General features: G+C 40.1%; 1 protein-coding gene across 22 annotated transcripts in view; it reads right to left on the reverse strand.

The window, feature by feature from the left end:
* Positions 1 to 22,148, reverse strand: part of LOC147341495 (uncharacterized) — a 786,153-nt gene that overhangs the window by 612,444 nt on the left and 151,561 nt on the right. Inside the window, exon 3 of one of the 22 annotated variants that reach the window (XR_015158818.1) lies at positions 16,820 to 17,063. The exons of the other annotated variants lie outside the window; for them this stretch is intronic. The gene's annotated coding sequence lies outside the window, so the exon portion shown is untranslated. Of the gene's footprint in view, positions 1 to 16,819; positions 17,064 to 22,148 lie in introns of those variants that run through there. 22 annotated transcript variants of the gene reach the window in all.

Raw genomic sequence — 22,148 nt, forward strand, 5'->3', positions numbered from 1 at the left:
TGTTAAAAAGCAGAGATGTTTCTTTGCTGACGAAGGTCCAAATAGTCAAAGCTATGGTGTTTCCAGTAGTCATGTATGGATGTGAGAGCTGGACCACAGAGAAGGCTGAGTACTGAAGAATTGATGCTTTTGAATTGTGGTGTTGGAGAAAACTGTTGAGAGTCCCTTGGACTGCAAGGAGATCCAACCAGTCCATCCTAAAGGAAATCAGTCCTGAATATTCATTGGAAGGACTGATGCTGAAGCTGAAACTCCAATACTTTGGCCATCTGATGCGAAGAACTGACTCACTGGAAAAGACCCTGATGCTGGGAAAGATTGAAGGCAGAAGAAGGGGATGACAGAGTGCAAGATGCTTGAATGGCATCACTGACTCCATGGACATGAGTTTGAGCTAGCTCTTGGAGATGGTGATGGACAGGGAAGCCTGGTGTGCTGAATTCCATGGGGTCACAAAGAGTTGGACACGAACAAGTGACTGAATGACAAGAAAATACGGAAATAACCTAAATGTCTATGAATGAATAGAATAAGAAGGTATGATATTTTATACACATACACAAAGAAATAGTATTTGGTCATGAGAGAGAAGGAAATTCTACCATTTACAACAATATCAATGGACCTTGAGGGCATTATGCTAATAAATGACAGTGAAAAGACAGATATATGATCTCACTTATATGTGAACTCTAAAATGGCCAACCCCATAGAACAGAGAGTAGAATAGTTCATGCCAGGTTTTAAAGATGGGGGAAATGGGGAGATATTGGTCAAAGGGTACAAACTTAGAGTTTTAAGATAAGTAAGTTCTGGGAATCTAATGTGCAACATGGTGACTATAGTTAATAATACTGTATTTTATACTTGAAAACTGCTAAGGGAGTAAATGTTCTCATCACAAAAAAATGGTAATTATGTGAGGTGATGGAAGTGTTAAGTAGCCTTACTGTGGTAATCATTTCATTATATATATATGTGTGTGTGTGTGTATCAAATCATGTTATGCAATTAAAATTTACACTATGTTATATGTCAATTATATCTCACTAAAGCTGAGGGAAAAATTACGAGGAGGAAGGGAAGGAAGGAGGGAGGAAAAGAAGAGAAAATATCTGAAGAGATGGATCTGTAGGAAACAGTTTTTTAAAAAATCTGAACAAAGGATCAGATTTTAACTGGATTAGTCTGTGGAGTAATTTATCCTTTAGAGAAAAGAGAGTACTGCCAAAATGACTATTATGCCAGGGTGACTGTACCTGTGCCAAAGGCTGTCATTTAAGGAGTATCAGAGACGTCATACTATGAGGAGGAAATATATTTCATTCAAATGACCGCATTAGCAATAAACAAACTACAAATAAATATAATAAGCTGCCACCTTCAAGGGTGGGGAGGAATGTGGTCCAGTAATCAGAGTTGCTACAATATATTACCTAAAATGTATTTGTTTACCTTTGGGAATGAGACAAGACAGCAAAGAAACAGTAAAGTCTGACCCATGTATGGAGAAACAAGCAGGCAAGAGAAAATGCTTATGAGAGTGAAGCAATGTAAAATTTGATGGACAAAAATTTCAAAGTACCTACTAGAAACATACTCAAAGCACTAAGTTATACCATGCTTAAATAAACAAAGGTGTGATGACAATATCTCAAATACAGACTGGAAATAAGATAGAAACTATAAGGGAAAATGTAATGAGGTTATGAAGCTGAAAGTATGATAATTAAAAAGGAAAATTTTACTAGACGGGCTGAACAGTCGATTTGAACTGACAGTAAAAAGAATCACTAAGTTTAAATATGTGCTGTGCTTAGTCACTCAGTCTTGTCTGACTCTTTGCAACCCCATGGACTGTAGCCCACCAGGCTCCTCTGTCCATGGGGATTCTCCAAGCAAGAATACTGGAGTGGGTTAACATGCCCTCCTCCAGGGGATCTTCCCAACCCAGGTCTTGCACATTGCAAGAGGATTCTTTACTGTCTGAGCCACCAGGGAAGCCTAAGTTTGAATAGAGACCATTGTTATTTGCAATTCAAAAAATAAAGGGGGTGAAAAAAGAAAATGAAAAGAGTTTCAGAGAAATACAGGACCCCATAAAGTACACAAACTTGCAAGCAACAGAAGTCCCAGAAGAGAGATGAGAAAGAATGGGACAGGAAAAAAAAATTCAAAGAGATAAAGGCTGAGTATTTTCAAATTTGATGAAAAACTAATACGTACATTCAAGAAGCGCAATGAATATCAAGTGTGATAAAAGAAACCAGATCCACAAAAAAACACATCATAGTAAAAATGCTGAAAGCCAAAACACATGGAGAAAATCATGAAAGCAGCAAGAGAAAAACAAAGTGTCTTTTATAAGGAAACCCCAATAAGATTAATAGCTGACTTGTCATCAGAAACAATAGAGGCCAGAAGGCAAGGGGAAAACATATTCAAAGTGCTCAAGATAACACCAAAAAAACTGTCAGCCTAGAATCTTATACCCCTCAAAGCTATCTGATCAACACAATCTGAGACTCTGTCACTAGTACACCCACCATACAAGAGATACTAGGCTGGAAGCAAGTGGCCCCAGACAGTATTTCCAATTGCACAAAGAAAGGAAAAGGCACTTGTAAAGGACATTATGTTATTATAAAAGGCAGAATACGTGCATATTTCTTTCCTTTCTTCTCTTAACCAATTTTTTAAAGGCAGTTTTAAAATACATCATTGTACTATTGGTACTATAATATATAGAAATGTAATATATCTTCCAATAACAACATAAGGGAGGTGGTGGGGAGCAAAGGTGTATTGGATTAAGGAAATTATTCTTAATGTCAACATGAATCGATGAGAATAAAGGAAGAAACCACAAAAAGGAAATCAGGTTAATGTAAGAAAAGCTACAAATATATATGGTTCCCCTTGCTCTAGTTACTTTAAAAGATTTAAACTTGTTTAAAGTATTAATTACAGCACTGTGTTGTTTTTAACATGTAAAAGCATAGCAATAATAATCACAAAAAGAGGAAAAAGAAGACTGAACTACACCAGAGTAACATTTCTATACCTCACTGGAATTAAGTTAGTATAAATCTGTAGCAGATTCTGATAAATTAGGATTTATATAGTAAGCCTAAGAAACCACAAAGAAACTGTGAAGGAACTAACATGAAACCATAAAAAATTTATTAAAGAAGTGAAAATTTTACATTAGAAAATATCCAGTTAATGCAAATGAAAGCAGCAATATGGGGAACAGAGTAACAAAATGGAGAATAGAGTAACAAAAAAGCACAGAACACATAGAAAACAAAAAAATAAAAATTTACATAAAGCAAATTACACCAATAACATAAAATCAAAAGGCAGATTTTGTCAGAATGGACAAAACAAGAAGATTTAAGTATATGCTATCTATAGGAGACACAACTTAAGATTCAAAGATATAAATAGATTGAAATTAAAAGAATGGAAAAAAATATGCAAAGAGCAACAGTAAGAAAACTAGAATGGCTATACTAATAGCAGACAAAACAGACTTTAAAACAAACAGTGGTTTAGGGTAAAGGTTTATAATGATAAAAGAGATATACCATGAGGAATATATGATAATTATAAACATATGCACCTAATTGCTGTTGCTGTTTTTGTTTAATCACTCCAACTCTTTGCAACCCCATGGACTGTAGCCCTCCAGGCTCCTCTGTCCATGGGATTCTTCAGGCAAGAGTATTGGAGTGGGTTGCCATTTCCTTCTCCACAGGGGTCTTCTTGACCCAGGAATCAAATCCAAGTCTCCTGCATTACAGGTAGATTCTTTACCACTGAGCCATCAGGGACCACCAGGGAAGGCCATGTACCTAATTACAGAGGACCAAATTTCGTGAAACAAAATCTGACAAAATAAGGGAGAAATACACAATTCTACAATAATACTTGGAGACATCAATAATCCACATTTAATAATGGATAGTACAAAAAGACATTAACAAGAAGACAGAATTGGACAACATATAAAATAGTTATGTCTAAAGGACATATATCGGAGAAGGAAATGGCAACCCACTTCAGTGTTCTTGCCTGGAGAATCCCAGGGACAGGGGAGCCTGGTGGGCTGCTGTCTATGGGGTCACACAGAGTCGGACACCACTGAAGCAACTTAGCAGCAGCAGCAGCAAAGGACATATATAGAACACATCTCCCAACAACAGCAGAGTATAATATATACATTCTCAGTGCACATAGAATACTCTGTATAACAGACCATATGGTGAGCTATTAAGCAAGTCTGAATACCTTTAAAAGGATGGAAACCATATATTTTTCTACCACAAGAGAACAAAATCATAAATCAGTAACAGAAGGAAATTCGGTATATTCACAAATATGTGAAATTAAACATTCCTAAATAACAAGTGGGTCAAATATGAAATCACAAGAGAAATTTGAGGTGAATGTAAAACTTATGAGATCCAGTGAAAGCAGTGCTGAGAGGCTAACCTTCCACCTTAAGTCACTGGAAAAAGAAGAGCAAGCCAAACTAAAACAGAAAAAAAAAAAAAAAAAAAAAAAAACCAGAAAAAAAACTTTAGAACAAAAGTAAAGAAAATAGGTAAAGAGGGAAAAATTAATGAAACCAAGAAATTTGTTTCTCTAAAAAGATAAGATTGACAAAAATTTAGCCAGGCTGATCAAAAGGGGAAAAAAAGGAGATAACAAGATGGAGAAGTAGGTGGATGGGGAGTATATCTCTCTCCACGGATACACCAGGAATACACCTTCGGACACAGAAGTGGATGCAGAACACCAGCTGAGAGCATACAGGAGTACCTGGCCAGTGGAAAAGAATATACAGAACCATGCAAAACTCAGTAGGAGGAAAAACAGGAGTTTTAGTAGGACTGTACCTGCCCTCAGTGGGTGGGGCAACTGGCAGTTGTCTGAGTCAGAGGAGAAACATTTAAGGCTGAGAGTGAAACAGCTGATCTGTGGCAGCCTAAATGGACTGAGAATCAGACAGCCATTGCCGCAGCCATACATACCCCAAACAGGGATGTAGATCCCCTGGAAGGCACAGTGGCTGGGAGCTGGAGTTTAGGGATTGTGGAGCAATCCCAGGGGGAGGGCTGCTCTTGACTGCAGAGAGAGAGACAGATTGAGGGGATATGAGGGAGGAGACTGTGGTGGGAAATGCCTGTGGAGGAAAGCCAGGCAGCCATGGAAGCAAGGCAATACTGCTGAGTCCCATGTAGAGGGTGGAGACACCACCATAGACTCTCTTCATACAGCCAGCATCAGCTGCTGAACAATAGAGAGGCTGGCCCATCAAATGCCTGATGCCCTGAACTACAGACTAGGACCCCACCCAGGGTGCCCCTCTAAGTGGCTGATGCACAGATCTACAGAATAGGACCCAGTCAGGGTGGGGGGGGGGGCGTGCAGTGCCCTCTATGTGCCTAATGTTCCAAATAACAGAGAAGGACCACAGGGGCAAGGGAGCCCTCTAAGTGCCTGAACCAGCAGAGCTATGGATAAAGACTGGCCAAAGAGGCCTTCTGATCACTAGCTATAGGAGGCTCAAAAAAAGTCTCTGATAGGGCCATAACTCCTGCGGTGGAGGCAGTCCCGTGTCCCTGCACACTTGGTGCTGCCAGGGTCCCTGCAAGTCAAGCAGCTGCGTCACCTTCATGCTCAACTCTCACTGGGGCAGAGCTGCCACAAGCAAAAAAAAGGCTTGCATCTATGCAAGCAGGGTTACTTCAGTCATGCCCAACTCTTTGTGACCCTATAGACTATGGCCTGCCAGGCTTCTCTTTCAGGTTGGCGGGGGGGGGGGGGTGCTGCAGGCAAGAAGACTGGAGCGTATTGGCCAATAATGGTTGCCATACCCTTCTAGAGCACTATATTTCCTGCTGCCCTAGCCATCAACTTCCCTGAGTACCTGGTGCTGCCAGAACCCCTGCAACCCAAGCAGCTGCACCACCTCCACACCTCACAGGGGCAAACCCAAGCCCTCCAGGGCAGCCTCAGGAGCAAACCCCAGTGGACGACTCACATGCAGAGGTGGAAATAAAAGCACAATTGAAACACAGCGGCACTGTGGCTAAGGAAGAAGATCCAAAACCTTCCCACCAGCTGGACAAGCTGCAGATTAAATCCACACAATCAACAAGGCAGGCTGTGTATACGGAATATATAAAAGGACACTGAGAGCTCCCACAAAAGAAAAAGCACTAGTTCTGATAACTGTGGACACTAGAGGCAAGAACACACAGGAGTAGGACCAGGTTAGATTCTGAGCAGCCCGCACAGAAGGTCCAGAGATCAGCACAGTGCTGAAGGGCATCCTAGGGAGGTGAGGTGGACTGTGACTCCCAGCGAGGGAGAGGACTCTGACAGCAGTCACTCAAGATAAACATTTATTATTATGTTTTGACTTGTTCTATAGATTCTTTTTTTTTTTCTAATTTTATTTTATTTTTAAACTTTACATAATTGTATTAGTTTTGCCAAATATCAAAATGATTCTTTTGGATTTTTTAAAAATTCCTTCCCCTCCGCCTCTATTGTAGTTGTCAATTTTATTGGCACTATGAAATATAATTAAGCTTTTGAGCTTCTTATTTTTTCTCAGCCTCATTTTTTATTGTTATAAACCTCTGCCTATATGTTGGGCTTTAGCAGTTCTTTGGAGTTCTCCTTTTCTTTTCTAATTTTTTAAACCTATCATTATTTTTTCTACATTTATTCCTTTGCTTGCTTTTCCTACTGTTCTTTTCCCCTTCAAATTAATCTTTAATGTATATAAACCTTCTTTACCTTTATTTAATTTTACATATCTATTCTTTCTTTCTTTTCTTCCTTTCCTTTCCTCTCAACATATTTGTTAGTTTTGTTTTCACTGCTTTATTCCCCACGTGGCACCTTGCTTTAAGTTTTGTTTTCCAGTTTGTGATTTAATCTTGTTCTTAACTAGTAAATATAATTTTTTATTTCCTTTGTTTTCTGGGTCAATCTACTGTACATTTTGTTGGACTGCTTTGATTTTGCTTATGGGTGTAGATATATATATATGTATGTGTGTGTGTGTGTGTATATTCCATTATTTTAATTATTATTTCCCTGATTTTATAACTGCCATTTGTCTGGGGTTCATCTTTGCTTTCTCATTTTTTCCTATTTGTTTTAATCTCACTTAATGCCATAACAAACCACTTGTGGAATCCTCATCCCTGACCAGAGATCAAGCTCTGAGCCTCTGGAGTGGGAGCATTGACTCCAAGACCCTAGACTACAATAGAACTAACCCTCAGTTCAGTTCAGTCACTCAGTCATGTCCGACTCTTCACGACCCCATGAATCACAGCACACCAGGTCTCCCTGTCCATCACCAACTCCCAGAGTTCACTCAGACTCACATCCATCAAGTCAGTGATGCCATCCAGCCATCTCATCCCCTGTTGTCCCCTTCTACTCCTGCCCCCAATCCCTCCCAGCATCAGAGTCTTTCCCAATGAGTCAACTCTTCGCATGAGGTGGCCAAAGTACTGGAGTTTCAGCCTCAGCATCAGTCCTTCCAATGAATACCCAGAACTGATCTCCTTTAGGATGGACTGGTTGTATCTCCTTGCAGTCCAAGGGACTCTCAAGAGTCTTCTCCAACACCACAGTCCGAAAGCATCAATTCTTCGGCGCTCAGCCTTCTTCACAGTCCAACTCTCACATCCATACATGACCACAGGAAAAACCATAGCCTTGACTAGACGAACCTTTGTTGGCTCCCCCGTCCCTGGGATTCTCCAGGCAAGAATACTGGAGTGGGTTGCCATTTCCTTCTCCAATGCATGAAAGTGAAAAGTGAAAGTGAAGTCGCTCAGTCGTGTCTGACTCTAGCGACCCCATGAACTGCAGACTACCAGGCTCCTCCATCCATGGGATTTTCTAGGCAAAAGTACTGGAGTGGGGTGCCATTGCCTTCTCCAACAAATCAACATAAGTAATCCTTATCTCAAAGAGTAAGTCTCAAAGGAATTAAAAGACATTGAATTGAATAAAAATTAAAATAAACAGATCAAACTTTGTGAGATACAACTAAAGAAATACTGAGAGGAAATTTAAAGCACTGAATGCTTTGATGGTGGTCTCCCCTTATGTGCAGCAGATGTGTTCCAAGACTCTCAATGGATGCCTGAAATCACCCTATATATATTAAAACTATATTTTTTCCAATACAAACATACCTATGATAAAATTTATAGATTAGGCACAATAAAATAATATTAAAATAGGATTATAATATACTGTAATAAAAGTTATGTGAATGTGGTCTTTCAAAGTGTCTTATTTTATAGATTTAAAGCCTTTTACATTTTAACTAAGCACTTGTCATGCACAGTGGCCATAACTTTTACAGTTTGAGTTGCAAACCAGCAAAACCAGCACAAATTTTTCTTTCTTCACAATTGAACAGATAGACGATTCTTTCTTACCATAGATCTCAGCAACCTCAGCATAACTATCTCCTTTTCTTATCAAGTCTTACCTTTTCAATTTTCTTTTGAATTGCTTTCAGAAAAAGCTCTTTACGGCTTCTCTTTGGTATATCCAAATTGCCAGAGTCACTACTCTTGCACTTTGGGGGCCACTACTAAGTAAAATAAGGGTTACTTGAACACGAATACGGTGCTACCATGACAGTCAGCCCAATAATTGAGATGTCGACTAAGTGACTAAGATGTGCTGGACAGAGGGATGATTCAGATCTTGGGTGGATGGAAAGGTGTGAGATTTCATCACACTACTCAGAACAGCTCCCAGTTTAAAACTTATGAATTATTTCTGGAATTTTTTATTTAACATTTTGAACCTTGTTCGACCATGTGTAACTGAAACTACAGAAAGTGAAAATACAGGTAAGGAGGAACTACTGTATTAGAAAAGAGAAAAAGTCTCAAATCAATGCCCCACAGTGCCAACTTAAATTAGAAACAAACACAAAGCAAGCAGAGGGAAGGAAATAGAGTGAAGTCAAGGAAATAAAGAAAACAGAAAAATGTAGAAAACAAATAAACCAAATCTGGTTATTTAAGATCAGCTGAACTCCAGCAAAACTGACAAGGAAAAAAAAAAAACAAGATACTTCATCAAAGAGAATAATATGGATAAACACATGAAAAGATATTCAGCACATCACTGACTCCGTGACATGGATTTGAGCAAACTGTGGGAGATACTGAAGGACAGGGAAGCCTGGTGTGCTGCAGTCCATGGGGTCACCCAGAGTCAGATACAACTTAGTGACCAAACAACACCAATTAGTGAAATGCAAGTTAAGACCACAATGAAATATCACTACACACCTATGAGTGTACTAAAAACATTTAGTTGTACCCTTTAAATCAGTAAGTTTTATCATATTTGAATTATCTCAATAAAGCCTTGAAAATAAATAAAATCAAGCAGTGCCCTCTTCAAAATCATGATAGTTCCAAATGCTGGTAAGAATAAATTGAAACTGGTCTCTCATCTTTTGCTGTTTGAAATGTAAAAATGGTACAGTTACTCTTCAAAACAGTTGGCAGTTTCTTTGGTGGAGGGGGGAAACTAAGTACATGTTTACCATAACACCAAGGAATCACGTTATCACGTTCCTCAGCACTTATCTTAGAGAAGTGAAAACTCTGGTCCACACAAAACTCTATACACATACTTACACACAAACCTACCTATACACAAACTTGTTTAGTCACTAAGTAGTGTCCAACTCTTTTGTGACCATAGCCCACCAGGCTCCTCTGTCCATGGAATTCTCCAGGTAAGAATACTGGAGTGGGTTGCCATGTCCTCCTCCAGGGGATCTTTCCAACCCAGGGATCAAGCCTGCATCTCCTGCACTGACAGGCAGGTTCTTTACCACTAGTGCCACCAAACACTGATAAATGTGATGTTATTCTTTGGCAGACTCCAGTGCAATCTTTAGGTATACATTGGTGGTGGTGTTTCTTTTCCAAATAGACTGCTGCTGCTGCTGCTGCTGCTGCTAAGCTGCTTCAGTCATGTCTGACTCTGTGCGACCCCATAGATGGCAGCCCACCAGGCTCCCCCGTCCCTGGGATTCTCCAGGCAAGAACACTGGAGTGGGCTGCCATTTCCTTCTCCAATGCATGAAAGTGAAAAGTGAAAGTGAAGTCGCTCAGTCGTGTCCGACTCTTAGCGACCCCATGGACTGCAGCCTACCAGGCTGCTCTGTCCATGGGATTTTCCAGGCAGGAGTACTGGAGTGGGGTGCCATTGCCTTCTCCATCCAAATAGCCTAGGACTAGACTATTTCAGCATGCAGATCAATTCCTTTATGAACAGTAAAACATAAAATACAACCTTGGGTGAAAAGATAAAAATAACAGCACTGAATAAATTGATTTCTGAAATATTTACTAAAACAGCAGCCAGTATCCAGTAGTATATCATCCAATATCTTCCTGTAATGAGAGAATCTGAACCAAAGACGTTTTCACCTTCAATGTATTTTTGGAACGTATATTTATGAACCAAATCTGTGTTGTTCATCAAAAAGTAGTTGTTTGGGAATTTGTTATGCTCTACTAAATGAGAGTATAAAGGCAAAAAATATAGTCCATTATGAATATAAACACTCTTTCTTGCCTCCTCCTTTTGTTTCTCTCCTTACTCAGTACTGGGTAATGCCCTTGGTAGATACAAAAAGATAAAGGAATGGACCCTACCCTGAGGGAGTTTATAGTCTGGTGGACGTAATACATCTCTGAGAAGTAAAACAATGCAATAAATATGACAAGGTTGCTGATGAGTACTCTAGGAACTTAGAGGTTGGGATTCGTGGGTCACCAAGAAAGACTAGATCTGAATCAGGACTTAAGGTATGGCTAAGATTTGGAGAGGCAGCAGGGAGATGAAGGGCATTCCAGCCAAATGGAACAAAGTGACCAATGGTTCTATAGAGTCAAGAATGTGTAAAGCACATCTGGGGGACAATAGCTAGAATGGGGGAGGGGTCTAAGTTGAAGAATAGGAAAGAATGCAGCTGGGTCAAGATTAAGGATGCTATTCCATATTAAGGAGCTTTGGCCTTAGCCCATTAACTACTAAAGTAGCCAACTGCATCAGAATCACCTGGGGAAGATAGTTTAAAATGAATTATAGCCCCAACCTCAGTAACTCTCATTCAGTAGGTTAGGGCTGGGTCCAGGAAATCTGCATTTTCAACAAGTATCACCCCACCACTTCCCCACATTCTTATAGAATATAAGAAGTCCTTTGGGCAATAGAAAATCTCAATGGAAAGCCAATTAAAGGTTTTTTTTCCAAGGGGGAAGTCTATAATGACAGATCAGTGATTCAGAAAATTAAATCCTCTAGGTATATGCTCAGTAGATTGAAGGAGAAGATAAGGAAAGCCAGACAGATAGGTTTACAACAGTCCAGGTGTTAAGTCTAACCACTGATTTATCCATCCCTTTGTTCCCAGGGCCTGGCATAGAGTCTGGTACATAGTAATTCACTCAGAGGCAGAGAAGCTAATGAAGCTTATGCTTCAGAGTCCCTTTACTCAGACCCTTTCCCAGACCGTCTCCCTTTTTACTTCAAAAGGTTCATGTTCACACCTATTTTTGAATTCCTTCACTTAAAGAAGGCTCCCAAAGTTGTATAAAGCCTCACACACCACAAAACTCTGGATCCAATCCTACACTCAGTGTTTATTGAACTCAAAGATTAGACAAATCATTTAGTGATTTTTCCTTCTTACTAGAACCCCTTTCCTCAGTTTATTCTCAGTGCAACAGATATGGCTTTGGTTTCAACAGGATCAGCCTATCATTCACATACCACTCCTCTGCCCAAACTCTCCAGTCTCAGAGTAAAAGCCAAAAATTTACAATGGCCCTAAGGAAGGACTGGTGCTGAAGTTGAAACTCCAGTACTTTGGCCACCTGATGCAAAGAAATGACTCATTGGAAAAGACCCTGATGCTGGGAAAGATGGAGGGCAGGAGGAGAAAGGGACGACAGAGAATCAGACGGTTGGATGGCATCACCGATTTGACGGACATGAGTTTGAGCAAATCCAGGAGTTGGTGATGGACAGGGAAGCCTGGTGCGCTGCAGTCCATGGGGTCACAAAAAGTCAGACACAACTGAGTGAACCGAACCAAAGGACCTATACAGCCCTGTTACTTCTGATCTTATCTCTCCTCCTCTGTTCTGCTCACTGTGCTCCAGTTACTATATGTTGGCCTTCCTGTTGTTCCTTGACCATGGCAAGAATAATCCTGTACCAAGGCCTTTGAGATTTCTGTTCCCTTTGCCTAGAATGCTCTTCCCTACCAATATTCTCAGGGCTCACTCACTACTCCAAAGTGAGAGCGAAAGTGGCTCAGTCATATCCGACTCTTTGTGACCTAATGGACTATACAGTCCATGGAATTCTCCAGGCCAGAATACTGGAGTGGGTAGCCTTTCCCTTCTCCAGGGGATCTTCCCAACCCTGGGATTGAACCCAGGTCTCCCTCATTGCAGGCAGATTCTTTACCAGCTGAGCCACAAGGGAAAGCTCTACTCAAATGTCACCTTCTCAATGACATCTTTTCTGACCATCTTCTCTAAACTGCAATCTTACACACATATTCCTTGTACCACTTTCTCAGCTTTTATATTTCTCCTTAACACTTATTACTATACAGCTGAACCTTGCCACATAGCAGTTGGAGCACTGACCCTTTGCATGATCAAAAATTTACGTATAACTTTAAAGTTGGACATCCACATCTGTCGTTCCACATCCATGGATCCAACCAACCATGGATCATGTAGTACTGTACTACATATTTATTGAAAACAAGTCCCCATATAAGTGGACCCATGCAGTGCAAGCCTGTGTTGTTCAGGGGTCAACTGTGTAAGATTCCAATTTTTATTTACCTTTTACCATTCAAAATGTAAGCTCCATGAGGACAGAGAGATTTGTCTTTTGTTTGCAGTTAACTCTCTACCACTTGGAACAATATCGCATACATAAAAGATGCTCAAGATGTTCAAAAAAGTCATCAGTGAATGAAGGCCACTTTTAGCTGTGTGACCTTGGATAAATCATCTGACATAAGCCTCAGTTCTCCCATCTATAAAAGTAGATAGCAGAACCTACTTGATTTAGTAATAAAAACCACATCTCTGTAGAGAGTGGTCCTTTTAAGCAAGCAATTTGTTCTCAGGGAGAGGTTTTGAAGCCTTTCCAACTCCTGAATAAAGATGGAAACAAAACATTTTTAAAAAGAAAAGCAAAACAAAAATAACATCACCTACTTCATAGTAATCTTCTGAGGTTTAACATTAGATAACTTGTTTACATTTGCTTCAGAATGTTACACCGATGAAGTAGTCAATAAACACTAATAGGAGTTCTTAATAACTTAATGAAAAAACATCACCTATTCAACCTCCATGGAAGACCAGCCTTAATCTAGGCATAATGCACTTAGTCATCTACAGAGTTGTGACTGCAGTAGTTACTTTCATTTCTGTTCTTCCTTCCACTGATGAATGCTGCTGACAAGTACAGATGCAGACAGATCCATACAGATAAACAGATGTGACACACCAGAAGCATAGCCATGACGTGGTCCCAGGCAAGAAGAATGGGAACCTGTCTTGTTTCGGAGACGCATGAACAGGCGTTCAAGCGACATGTACATTTTATTTGTGAAGAGTCAATCACAGCAGGAGCCCAGCTAAAAGAAACTCACCACCCCAAAACATATACACATCCTGGTATGCATATCAAAAAAGCCCTCTCTGTGTTCCCAAGGAATCATGAGAGTCTGAATCAGGAACAAGCTTACTCATGCAGAGAGGAGTCATAACTATTGGCATCATATGATCATTACCCAATCACTATCACCCTATAAATGATAGCCAGCCTCTTTCACACACCGAGCTCAATCAGAACCTAACAGGACTAGTGCTGTTTCCAACATCTGTTCTGGGACTCCATCCTGACTCTTCATTGTCCAGTTATAGGTTATAGATGTGGGTCTGCCTAGAAGGAAAGGAGCTAAGGAGAAAAGACTCATTCACACTGTCATGTTACAATCTGCTCCTGACAAATGTGTGGGTCCGGCCTTGAGAACAGAAGCTTCCTCCTTATTTTCTCTGCGTCTACTTAGAGAGTAGGTTTCTGTACACACTGAACAACAACAACAATTACTAGCTACCATTTGCTTAGCAATTACTATATTTGACAGGGCTTCCCAGGTGGCACTAGTAAAGAACCTGCCTGCCAATGCAGGAGACACAGGTTCCGTCCCTGGGTCAGGAAGATCCCCTGGAGAAAGAAATGGTAACCCATTCCAGTATTCTTGCCTGGAAAATCCCATGGACAGAGGAGCCTGGTGGGCTACTGTCCATGAGGTCACAAAAGTCTGATACAGCTGAGCATCTGAGCACAGCACATGTATGAAATGCTACAGTATGGCTTTTATACTCATTGTTCTTAATCCTTCAGTAACATTTTTGGTAGATAGCACTGTCCCTATTTCAAACAAAGAGGGAAACTGAACTGACTTATAAAGACTAATTGATTTACATAAGGTCACATAGCTAGTTAAGTGATAAAGCCAGGACTCAAATAGATCTGCCTGGCTCCCAACCTATATTTGTCACTATATAACATTTCCATTCCAGAAAAAAAGCATTTAATCACATGCATGAAACTAACTTTCAGATCTAAAGTCCGTATCAGTTAGGCAATATGAAAGGTACCAAGGAAAGAATGAGAGCAGTTTCATCTAACTCAGAAAATAAGAGCAACTGCATTTGGTTCTAGATTATAAGCCTACTCCTGATTTAGCCCTTCTGTAGCTGTGAGAAAGGTCAATGTTCATGTTCCCATATTAATTTGCTCCTTCTTGGTTACCTAAAAGAATCTGTCTTAAAAAAAAAAAAAAAAAAAACAGGGAATTCCCTGGCAGTCCAATGGTTATGACTTCACCTTCCAATGGAGGGGTTGTGGGTTCAGTCCCTGGTTGGGGAGCTAAGATCCCACATGCCTCAGGGCCAGAAAAACCAAAGCATAAAACAGAAGCAATATTATAAAAAAAAAAACTTTCAATAAAAGCTTTAAAAATGGTCCATATCAAAAAAATCTTTTAAAAAACAAAGAACAACAACAAAAAAGAATCTGTCTACTGATCCTCAGACATCCTAAGCAGCCATGTTCAGTATGCTGTGTATCAGCCTGCCTCCACCCAGGAGAAACAAATGACATAAGGATTTTAACACGGGAAGTTTAACACAAAGAATTATTCATTACAACAGGAGACTGCAGTAACTAGGGACTGGTTAGGATGAAGTGAAGACAATTCTAAAGACAGAAATAGTGCATATAAAGAGCAATTGCCATCCCTAAGGGTAAGACAGAATGCCCAAGCAGGAGTTTCTCCTTATCCCCAGAGCCACCCCCGACCCCCGACAGGTCTGAGATCCAGACATGGATGGAGAGGAGCTATCCATGACTGAACAGATGGCAGAGAAGTTGCTGTGGTGCCACATCAGTAAAACTTGCTAGAAATCCGCTCTTTGGAACTTTCAAAAACTCACTCAATGTGGTTTCATGGGAAGTATCTCTCATCATAGACACTTCCCTACAAAACCACCTAAGAGGGGGTTACCAGAGTAAGTTTTCAACAGTTGCGAACTGTTGGATCCCACACACTGCAGAAGCCACCCACACTACAGGAGCCAGACACTGGGGAAGCCTCCAGCCCTGTAGGAGTCTATTGTTTGAGTTACATATGAAACAGAAAGTTAAATTTCTTCTAATATCTCTTTAGTACCTACTGAAAAAAAACTTGATATCATAACTAGAAAAAGAAAGCCATTTTAAAAGGCCAATATTCATTCTCACAGATCAGACAATAAGGATATATAGAGAGCTCAAAATCAAAAAACTCATACTGTCAGATCTATTAAACCTGGGAGGTTCCTGAGCAGCCTGTTTTTCCTGGCTCTAGCTTCTACCCAATGCTATGTCTTCTCTCCTTTTCTCCTCTGCCTCCTGCCCAGGAAAAAAAAAAAAACTTGATAAATGTATCTTTGTAATTTTAATTTGGTCTGATTCTAGTTAGTAATAAATATGCATTATAGGAAAAATTGGAAAAGTCAGCACTTTTATAGAAGAAAACTCAGAACATTCCCTAATTCAATCCAAGAGATAAGCACAATTAACATTTTAATGTCTGTCCTTCAACACATATAGAAAATAGATATGTATGTGTGTGTATATATATATCCCAAACACATGCACACATATAAGCACACAAACCCTTGCATGCATCCCACATCTATGTATATACATTTATATAGATAGATGTATAAGTAGATATAAAAATGGAAATATTTTTATAAATGAAAGGATACAAATACTAACCATCCTTTTGGTTTTTTATTTTATAAGACTAAGAGCATTCTATATCACCGACAAAAGAACAAGGAAAACACCTTGGTTACTCATGAATTGTTAATCCTTAACAATGTGACAGTATTTCACAGTGGGTAAGGGCAGAGTTCAACAAGCAATAGGACAAACAACAGCCCCCCCTGTTGTTATAAATAAATTTTATTGGAGGACAGTCATATCCATTAATTTATACATTGTTACGGCTACTTTTATGCTACAACAGCATTGTTGAGTAATTGGAACAGAGATCATATGGCCTGCAAAACTTAAAACACTTACCATTTGACCTTTCACAGAAAAACTTGCAAATCCTCAATTAAGAGTATGGAATTTATAGTTAGCGTGCCTGTGCTAAAATTCCAGCTCCAACCCTGACTGACTGTGTGGCTGGGGCGAATCACTTCAACTCTGAAGCTCAGTTTCCTATCTTTATAAAATGGAAATAAAAGCACTTACTTCACAGGGCTATTGGAAAGATTAAATGAAACAAACTGCTTACAGGCTTCCCTGGTGGCTCAGTGGTATAGAATCCACCTGCCATGCAGGAGACACAGGTTCAATCCCTGGGTCAGGAAGATCTCCTGGAGAAAGAAAAGACAACACACTCCAGTATTCTTGCCAGAGGAATTCCATGGACAGAGGAGCCTGGTGGGCTACAGACCATGGGGTCAGAGTCTGACATGACTTAGCAACTAAACAACAACAACGGTGCTTACAACTGTTACAAAGTTAAAATCTAATGAAAGCTTGTTATTGTGTGTTTATAAGCACACCAAGTATCAATAAAAGCAATCACACACAGTGTCTCATTGGTCCTCTACCATACTCTGGAGGGATGGACCTCATCAGCTGTATCCTTCTTTGGTTTTTCTTTTAGAACACAAAATGGAGGCTTTGAGTAAGAGGAAATCAGCCTTTTTATATAAAAATTAAAGCATGCCATCTCTTTCCCTTAGGATAAGCCCTAGAACAGGAGACTGAATCCCTCGTCCATTTAGTAGGCAGAGCCAAGGAGAGACCAGCAAAAGAGCCCTGAAACAAACCTAGATCTAGACATGAATATATAATGTGCTTCAGTATATACAAGCTGCAGGAATTCCCCCTAATCTCACATAACAGCACCATTTCAGCATCAGTGAGGAGGCTCTGTTTAAATCAAGATGACACCTTCCCAGCAATATCATTACACAGAGGTATGGTGACACACTCTCTTCACCTACCAACTAATTTAAAAGTGATAAAACAAAAATCGTGGGGCATCCCTAATGGTTCGGTGGCTAAAACTTCACATTCCCAGTGCAGGGGGCTGAGTTCAATCCCTGATGAGGGAACTAGCTCTCACATGCCACAATTAAGAGTTCACATGCTGCAACTAAGACCTGGCACAGAAGAATAATATTGTTAATTAAAACAAAACAAAAATAAAAATGGTAACAATGATAAAGAAGTAGTTTGATTAGGATTACAACTAGGTATTTTCATATCATAATTTATTTTCTCAAGCCTATTTCTCATAAGCTTTAAGTAACAAGTATTTTCTTAAAATTCAGTATCTTTTTCTGATGGTATTAGCAACTACAAAAGTAGTATAATGAAGGTTTATCTGGATAAATTGCTTTGGATAAACAAAATAAATCCAGGAAATCTAGATACAGAATTATTTGCATCTTCTGAAGTTGTCTTGTTTTTGAGCAGCAAAGGAGAAATGAACAGGAATTTTGTTCTCTTCACTTTAGTAGAGTGTTCATTCCCCTCTCCCTTGACTGTTCTTACCAACAGATATAGATGGGCAGGTGGCTGGAGGTGGCATGGAAAAGAATGGGACACAATATGGTACTGTAGTGATTACCCTCTATACAAATTGATGCTCAGAATTCTTACTGGGTTTTGGTTTCTAGTTCAGATAAAAATGGGTACAGTATTTTACACTGTAAAGACAGGACAATGATTTGTGTTTCACAATCTCTGCATCTGAATTCATGTTCTTATGATCATTGTTCCTAGAACCATTCCTCTCTGGAATATGGGGCTATTCCTTTGGGCCACAGCAGGCAGATGAAAATGTGAAAGTATATATGATATGATAGGCTCATATCCTCAAACATTGCACTTAGATGACAAGTATGGTCTGTTTCACCAGCATGTGATACAAATATGGCTGCAATTCTCACAGAGTAGTTCCATTTATACATCAGGGAACTTTCTGGGCATCTAGATGAAACCCTCCAGAGAAGGCAATGGCACCCCACTCCAGTACTCTTGCCTGGAAAATCCCATGGATGGAAAAGCCTGTAGGCTGCAGTCCATAGGGTCCCTGAGGGTCAGACACGACTGAGCGACTTCACTTTCACTTTTCACTTTCACGCGTTGGAGAAGGAAATGGCAACCCACTCCAGTGTTCTTACCTGGAGAATCCCAGGGACGGGGAGCCTGGCGGGCTGCTGGCTATGGGGTCACACAGAGTCAGACACGACTGAAGCGACTTAGCAGCAGCAGATGAAACCCTCAAACATGAGTATACCATTAGAGGGGCACACCATACCTCTTCCAATGTTGACTACTTTTGCTCTGGGTTATGGCTTTTTCCCCACTTCAATGCAAACAGGCTTTCAGAGGAAAAAGAAATACAAAGAGGCAGAATGGTTGTCTGAGGAGGCCTTACAAATAGCTGAGAAAAGTAGAGAAGCTAAAGGCAAAGGAGAAAATGTACCCACATGAATGTAGAGTTCCAAAGAAAAGCAAGGAGAGATAAGAAAGCCTTCCTCAGTGATAAATGCAGAGAAATAGAGGAAAACAATAGAATGGGAAAGACTAGATATCTCTTCAAGAAAATTAGAGATATCAAGGGAACATTTAATGCAAAGATGGGCTCAATAAAGGACAGAAATGGTAGGGACCTAACAGAAGCAGAAGATATTAAAAAGAGGTGGCAAGAATATACAGAATAAGTACAAAAAAGATTTTCACACCCCAGATAATCACAATGGTGTGATCACTCACCTAGAGCCAGACATCCTGGAATGTGAAGTCAAGTGGGCCTTAGGAAGTATCACTATGAACAAAGCTAGTGGAGGTGATGAAATTCCAGTTGAGCTATTTCAAATCCTGAAAGATGATGCTGTGAAAGTGCTGCACTCAATATGTCAACAAATTTGGAAAACTCAGCAGGGGCTACAGGACTGGAAAAGGCCAGTTGTTTTCATTCCAATCCAAAGGAAATGCCAAAGAATATTCAAACTACCACACAACTGCACTCATCTCACACACTACCAAAGTAATGCTCAAAATTCTCCAAGCCAGGCTTCAACAGTATGTGAACCGAGAACTTCCAGACATTTAAGATGGATTAAGAAAAGGCAGGGGAACCAGAGATCAAATTGCCAACATCACTGGATCATAGAAAAAGCAATAGAGTCCAAGAAAAACATCTGCCTTATTAACTACACCAAAGTTTTTGACTGTGTGGATCACAACAAACTGGAAAATTCTTCAAGAGATGGGAATACCTGGCCACCTTACCTGCTTCCTGAGAAATGTGTATGCAGGTCAAGAAGCAGCAGTTATAACCAAACATGGAACAACAGACTGGTCCAAAATTGGGAAAGGAGTACATCAAGGCTGTATATTGTCACTGTGTTTATTCAACTTATTTGCAGAGAACATCATGTGAAATGCTGGGCTGGAAGAAGCACAAGCTGGAAACAAGATTGCTAGGAGAAATATCAATAACCTCAGATACACAGATGACACCACCCTTATGGCAGAAAGCAAAGAAGAACTAAAGAGCCTCTTGATGAAAGTGAAGGAGGAGAGTGAAAAACTGGGTTAAAGTTGGGTTAAAACTCAACATTCAAAAAACGAAGATCATGACATCTGGTCCCATCACTTAATGGCAAATAGACAGGGAAACAGTGGAAACAGTGACAGATTTTATTTTCCTGGGCTCCAAAATCACAGCACATGGTGAGTGCAGCCATGAAATTAAAAGACACTTGCTCCTTGGAAGAAAACCTATGACCAACCTAGACAGCATATTAAAAAGCAGAGACATTACTGATAAAGGTCCATCTAGTCAAAGCTATGGTTTTTCCAGTAGTCATGTATGGATGTGAGAGTTAGCCCATAAAGAAGCTGAGCACTGAAGAGTTGATGCTTTTGAACTGTGGTGTTGAGAAGACTCTTGAGAGTCCCTTGGACTGCAAGACGATCAAACGAGTCAATCCTAAAGGAAATCAGTCCTGAATATTCATTGGAAGGACTGATGCTGAAGCTGAAACTCCAATACTTTGGCCACGTGATGTGAAGAACCGACTCACTGGAAAAGACCCTGATGCTGGGAAAGGTTGAAGGCAGGGAGAGAAGAGGAAGACAGAGGATGAGATTGTTGGATGGCATCACCAACCTAATGGACATGAGTTTGAGCAAGCTCCAGGAGTTGGTGATAGACAGGGAAGCCTGGTGTGTGGCAGTCCATGCGGTCACAAGGAGTTGGATATGACTGAGCAACTGAACTGATTGCTCTTCCTGCAATTTGCTGTCCACCCATTTCTCCCTATGGAAACCGTGGTCATCTTTCAGATCCCAACTCAATAAAACTATCTTCATGAAGCCTCCTTGGATTCAAGAACATATCTCTAAAAGATATGACTATTGTTGCGATGAGATAGAGAATATGAGAAGCCAATAGAACTAGAATTAATGTGAATGTGAGGAACACTGAGATGGAGTTTCTGGGATAGAGATGGAAAGAAAGCTTTGAATTTTACACAGAGTTTTCTCCCCCTGAGTTTGCAGATTTCAGTTGAAGCTGTTATAAAAGTTGTAAACTGGTAAAATAACAGGATCTGCTTAAGACTAGACTGGATCAGAACAACAGAGAACTACCCCCAAACACAATTGGTAGAGCACAAGTGATAAGCAACAGTAGTTTACCACTGACAGACAGGAAAGCACGTGGAGAGAGACCCTCTCCCCTTTGGTGCAGGCATTGAGAGATGACTGAAACACTGAGGAAAAAAAACCATCTGGTAATCCAACCCCTACTTGAAGCACAAGATAATAATAGCACACTGCTAGAAGAATTTGAAGACCATGATGTCCTGAAGGTATTTTATGTTAATAGATTCATTATATTAAATCAATTATGTGAAAGGAGAGAGTGAAAATGACAAGCATGAAAAGCTGAAGAATTTCAATAGAGATACAGATACAAAGGAGTCAACTGAAATTGCATGAACTTGTTTCACAAAAAGCCAACACAAGGACAGACACACTGGAATAGGCCCCATCAGACACATTAGAATAATGTCCCATTTTTACTTGATTACCTTTCTAAAGATTCTATTTCAGACTTCCAGTTGCACATGTAATGAGCATGAAGTTGCCACTTCCTCCTAACAAGTAAAAACTGAACAGACTAAAAATATAGTAACTCTTCTTGGACCCATGAGAGACAGGAGGACATAGGGAAAGCTCCATGCCCCAAGTCTGGAGAAATATACAAGCAAATACAGGGAGTTGTGGCTTACTACAGCAGAGACTCATGAGCAGAACCACCATGAGAACCAACGCCAGGGTAGGAAAACCTAAACTACAACTGATGAACTGCTGAAGTCTCAGCATGGGAAATTGAGTTAAAAATTCCAAAAGACCCCAGTCATATTGTG

This window comes from Bos grunniens, chromosome X, assembly GCF_055505025.1.
Source record: "Bos grunniens cultivar Pamir isolate PY7600 chromosome X, Bosgru_T2T1.0, whole genome shotgun sequence".
Lineage (NCBI taxonomy): Eukaryota > Metazoa > Chordata > Mammalia > Artiodactyla > Bovidae > Bos > Bos grunniens.